Source organism: Physella acuta, unplaced genomic scaffold (assembly GCF_028476545.2).
Source record: "Physella acuta isolate Inbredline_101_S28 unplaced genomic scaffold, ASM2847654v3 ptg000291l, whole genome shotgun sequence".
Taxonomy (NCBI): domain Eukaryota; kingdom Metazoa; phylum Mollusca; class Gastropoda; family Physidae; genus Physella; species Physella acuta.
The window spans coordinates 66,887-72,886 of NW_026731810.1; positions in this window are offsets into that span (position 1 = coordinate 66,887).

Consider the following 6,000-nt stretch of genomic DNA (forward strand, 5'->3'; position numbering starts at 1 on the left):
GATATAGAATAGGGGCCAGAAATACAGGGGAGAGACGGGACATTTGAAACGCAGCCCTGCAGCGATGTGGACGCTAAAAAGTTAATTGCATGTTGTATGTTAGGCAATAACCATTTGAGTGACTGGATTTTAGCTGATGGTTTGTCGGGGTAGTTTTTGGTCTAGACATGTACACAGACATATTTTGTCTGGACCGATGCATTTTAGTAGTGCTATTTGAATTTATTTTATTTGTGATGTTTTGTCTGAATTTATTTTATTCGTGATATTTGTCTGAATTTATTTAATTCGTGATATTTGTCTGAATTTATTTTATTTGTAAAGTTTAGTCTAAATTCATTTTATTTGTGACGTTTAGTTTGAATTTATTTTATTTGTGATGTTTAGTCTAAATATATTTTATCTGTGATGTTTTGTCTGAATTTATTTTATTCGTGAAATTTGTCTGAATTTATTTTATTTGTGATGTTTAGTCTAGATTTATTTTATATCTGTGTTTTTTGTCTGATGTTTAGTTTGAATTTATTTTATTTGTGATGTTTAATCTAATTTTTTTTATTCGTGATATTTTTCTGGAATTATTTTTTTTATAACATTTAGTCTGAATTTATTTTATTTGTGATGTTCAGTCAGAATTTATTTTATTCGTGATATTTTGTTTGAATTTATTTTATTCCTGATGTAGGCCTATGTTTTTATTTTATTCGTGATTTTTTGTCTGGATTTATTGTATTTATTTGATATTTTGCCTGAATTTTTTTTGTGCGTGATATTTTGTATTAATCTATTTATTCGTGATGTTTTGTCCGGATTTAATTTTTTGTGATATTTTGTCTGGATTTTCATTTCGTGATATTTTGTATGACTATGTTCTATTCATAATATTTTGCTGAATATTTTTCATTCGTTATATTTTGTCTAAATATTATCTTTTTTTTGATACTTTTTGTTGGGATATTTTTTTTTAAAGAATAGGATTTAATTATTAATGACACATCGTTGACAAATTAACCATAATAATTGTAAGTTTAGCGTCAAGTTTGCTGTTTATTTACGGAGAAATCAAAACGCCGACTTTAACAAACAAAAATTGACTTTGAAAATTATTCTGGAAAAAGTCCCTCTTTATATAAATTCCTAAATCAACAATCTGAGCTAAAACCTCAACTTTGTGTTGCCACTCAGAGTTTCTTCCAGGCATCTTTTTTTTACCGCCCCCCCCCCCGAACGAAATGAAATTTATAAAATTTATATAGAAAATATATACTTTTAACAGTGTCCGCCCCCCCCCCCGAAGAAAGTTTACCGCCCCCCCCCCCCCCCCCCGAAGATTTCAAGTGCCCCCCCGGAGAAAAAAGTCTGGAAGAAACACTGTTGCCACTGTGTCACCCCATCTCCTACAATTTATTATTCTAACTAAATAAGTTGTATAATCTGGTGCGGACCCCTACCCCACCTTGTGCCTTAACTAATAGTTTTTATTGCCTGTTTGCTTTTGGAGTAAATAATTATAATCCCTCCTGTTTTATTTTTTATAACTAAATAAAGCATTCTTTCGACAGCAATTTTTTTACGATTTTTCAAGTTGCTGTCACCATCTAAATAGTATAATTTGGTGTGGACCCCTACTCCTTGTGACATAACTGATTTTTATTATTGTCTGTTTGATATGCAGTTAATAATTATAATGTGATATATTACTTCTGTAATATTGAATAACGGTGCATAATATATTATTTACTCAATGTAGGCCTACGTTTGACTGATGATAAATTTATTTCAACAAAAAAATTCAATATTTTAATGGCAGCCCACAATTTAGTAGATGGAGACAACTGAATATATAAACAATTTTGTTAAAAGCTGGCAAATATTTCACTCATCAAAAGAACTATTGTGAGGAATGCCGTTATTTCGAGAAACCTCAGCGTAGAGAACACCCAGTGGTCAAACTTATTGTGTGGAACAAGTATGAATCTTAGAAAGCGCAGCATATTAAAGTATTTTGCTGTCAATATCTCTTTTAAAATGTACATTTTCTTTAATAAAATCTTAAAATTATTTATTAAAATTAATATAATATATTGTATTATGTTGTTTTGTTTTCATTTTTTAAAATTCTGGTCAGTGTTTATATTTTCCTTAAATAAACTTCAAACTTGGGTTGAATATTGAACTTTTTGAAAACTTGGGTTTTTTATTCAATTTTTTGTGTGTCAGAATGTCGCCTACTTCAAAGTAACAAAAAAACATACAATTGTTTTCTTTTGAAGCTATCGACATTATGATTGCATATTTCATGTGAAGTTAATGTTTCGAAAAAATATTAGTTATTTAGAAAAGTGACTGTTTCTAATAGGCTTGAAAAAGCTGGTTCCAAATGGTTCTAAATGTTTGTTGCCAAAAAGCAGATTTTTCAACCAAAATTCAATATTTTACAACATTTGTGAAATAAGTACAAAATGACTTCCGGTTTTATTAAGGCTAGAAATAATCAAACACATAGTTGCTAGTAATATAATAATAGTTTAGCAAACACTTTTATTTTTAATTTGGATTACTAGAGTCAGGGTGCTGTGGGGATAGGGAATGTTATATTATATTTAATATAAATACAATACTGGGCTATACACCATTGGCCACTATTGTGTATTTTATTGTTGTGACTTTCATTGTTTTACTCTCCCTGGCCATTCCGGTTGTCCAAGGTGTGGTTGAGTGCGGTTTTTAAAAATATTTGAATCGATAAAATAATTTTAAATGACTTCTTAAAGGCTTATATTCAAAAGAAAAATATGAAAATGGGTGTAATCGATTGTTTCAAAACAGCATCAAGATTTTAAAATGAAACTATAATTTTATCACTTGCTATATTCTTAAGATTTAAAAAAAAATTTGTTTGATTACATAGACTTTTCAAGCCTATTGAGGCAAAGCACAAAACTCGAACCACCATTCTTGTACACCTACGTTAAAGAAAAGTAAAACTATGTACGTATGTTGCATGACTTGAACGGGTGTTTTTAATAACAAGGAAAAAAGTCTATTTGCTCCATACTGCAAGTAATTTAGTTGGAAATAGCCTGACAATTTAGCAATCATTCCCGCTTGTACTATGCTCGCTTCCAAGCTGGCCATAGCATCAGTTCACAATTGTAGAAATTGAACTCAAAGTGTCCATGGCCAGATTTCTGCTTAAACCGGCCAAAGCAAAGAATGGGCTTGATACCTCTGATTCTTTCAGCAAAGTTCAGATTCATTTCCCAAAACCAACACGGGGGGCGCGGCTTGGCTCGCGTTTTACCCACGGCGGGCTGGTAATGAACAGCTTAAAATTACGTGTGACTTTGAGATCAACACACTGTCTCCTCGAAGGTTTTCCGAAGTTTCTTTCAAAATAATGGCTTCTAGAAATCACGAACGTAAAAAAAGTCATTTCAATATTTTTCTTTTTTCCATTTCGCTTGTATTAAGAACATTTCTTTTAAGGTTTGTTCACTTCTGACGGAGCGTCGTACATTGTGTTTGTGGATCAGAACAAGCCCCGGGGAGGGAGGGTGTGGGCAGAAATAGCTAATTTGGTAGACTCGTGTCAGGGTCATTTTTTAAATAAAAAAAAAAGATAATGCTTGTTGATGTTAAAAAAATAGTTCTCACCGAAAACACAAAATTCCTGAGAGTTTTATTTTTCTTTGGCAGACGTGGAGCCGCCATTGATGATTGGTGCTTTTCAGAGGTTCTATTTCTCGCTGTATTCATACACTGGGAGAAAGAAAGACAAAAAGAAAATGTCAGCCTCTTCAAAACCGAGACGTGTCGATTTATCAACAATTATTCTGCGCGTGTTTAGCCAAGGTTCAATTATTTCATGTTTAGACAAACGTTTGATAGCATACGAGTATTTGCTACAGCAAATCACCAGCTTCCACCCCCCCCCACCCGCCAACCACCCTTCATGTCCAAGCACACAATGTAATAAAAAAATCAACTCGCGTACAATATTAGAATAAAAAAAAACGTGAATAAAATGAAGAAAAAGCCATCTCCGAAAGAGCTTATTAAAGCCTTTCCAAGTGCCAATGCAATCAGAAGACCCACAATATTTTCACTCTTTGCAAATGTTATTAGGGATTTCTGAATAGGAGCTGTCTCGATTCATACTACATCTACTCACATTGGCCGCCTTGTGAGCAAACAGTGGACACGGCCGAATGGGGGGAATCGTCTCCTCGGATGAAATCCTCGCTCTTCTGAGAAGACACAGGCGGGCAGGGAGCACTCCATAATGGCATCCAATGGCGTGAGACGGGAGCTGTCAAATGCTTGCATAGCGCCCCGCTGCGCCGTACCCCCACTCTCTTCTAGTTTCATGTAAACATCAGCCAGGGGGTCTTTCATGGCCGCCAACTATCCCTAATGAGCGGTGACTGGCGGTAATTTGACTGATTTTTCCCCAACACTGGGGGCCCGGTGGGCGGCCTGACGTCCCCACCCTGACGTCCCCACCCAGACATCCTCCTCGTCTGCTGGCGAGCGGCAGCTGAATAAGACCACGGTGCTTATGTCGAAAAATTGTACTTGAAAAGGTTGAGAAACCCCCACGACAACTAGGCCTGCCCACTCTCTTTGAAATCTCAATAAAAGTCAACCCTACCGGGGCTTTGTGTGGAGGAAATTTCGACCAGAGAAAGACCAAACCTGGCGAAACGCGAGAAAGTTGACCAAATTGTTGGCAGATTTCTTCCGTTAGCCGCCATCTGCTGCTTCCGGCTCGTGAAATCAAATCAGCCAGCGATTAGATTTGTCATTCAAGTTGTCTGCAGTTAAAATATGAAAGAGAAACGAAATGAAAACAAAAACAACCGGTTCCTTCAATTCCCGAAATCAAAATGGGTGTGCAAAAATTACATTTTTTAAATGAAAAGAAAATGAAAAGCCAGTTAATAGAAAAATAATAAACTTTTAGCGAAGCTTTCATATAGACATGTAATCTGAAGATGTGTCTATACAAATTTACCACATTATATTTTAAATTTAGATACACTTGTGATAGACTTTCTACAGGAATCTGATTTTAAAATGCTCAAAATTTTCAAGCTATTTCTTCGACTTAATGATTTGTTACACGACAAGCATTTATTACGTGCCCTTATTTGGTCGGTTCAAAGCTAGAACCTCGAGCCTGCATATTCACCATTATGGCGCTTCTTCTCATCTGTACTACATATTATTGTGCCCCTTCCTCTTGAAACAGTCTGTACTCTCCACTCTAGTACAGCGATGCAGTAGAGTTATGGTGTCCAATACATACCACATTTGTCCTCTCCATTATACATTTATTCTCATCATCCCCCTCCCCATCCCCCTTGATCATATACATAATAAAGAACGTATACGACTTTGTTTTCCTGGCAATTCGTCGATTCTCGCACTCTATTTGTAAGCGAAAAGGGCAAAGTATGCGAACACAAGGCTGCTCTTTTGATAATCAATCAAAAACTTAATTACCAACTGGCAAGTCGGTGCACGCTCTTGGCACCCAAGCTGGTCATATGGGCACCAGCATACGAGTGGCCAGATTTAAATACCGACCGGGAAGTGACAACCAAGTCAAATGTGTTTGCAGAAAATATTATTAAATTTTGAAAAATTCACCACCCATAAATAATTATTCGGCATCGCGCAATTATGTTTAATACAAATGTACTAATAAATGTAAACACGTCAGTGTTGTATTCAACGGCAAAAAGTTTTTAATTAATTGATCTGATTTACAGATTAGATATAGTTTATTAAACAAAAGAAATTTCTAACTGTATACTTTTAAAAAAAATAGGCAAGCGACTTAATTTAGCTCTGCTAATTCAGGTTTCAATTTTTTTTTCAAGCTATATTGGTGGCTATCGAGCCTTATCTACCCGATGGTTCGAACTATGGGCTTTCCCTTCCATTGTCAAACATTAAAAATTACTACTCCCAATTTAAAAATGAATCAAGGGA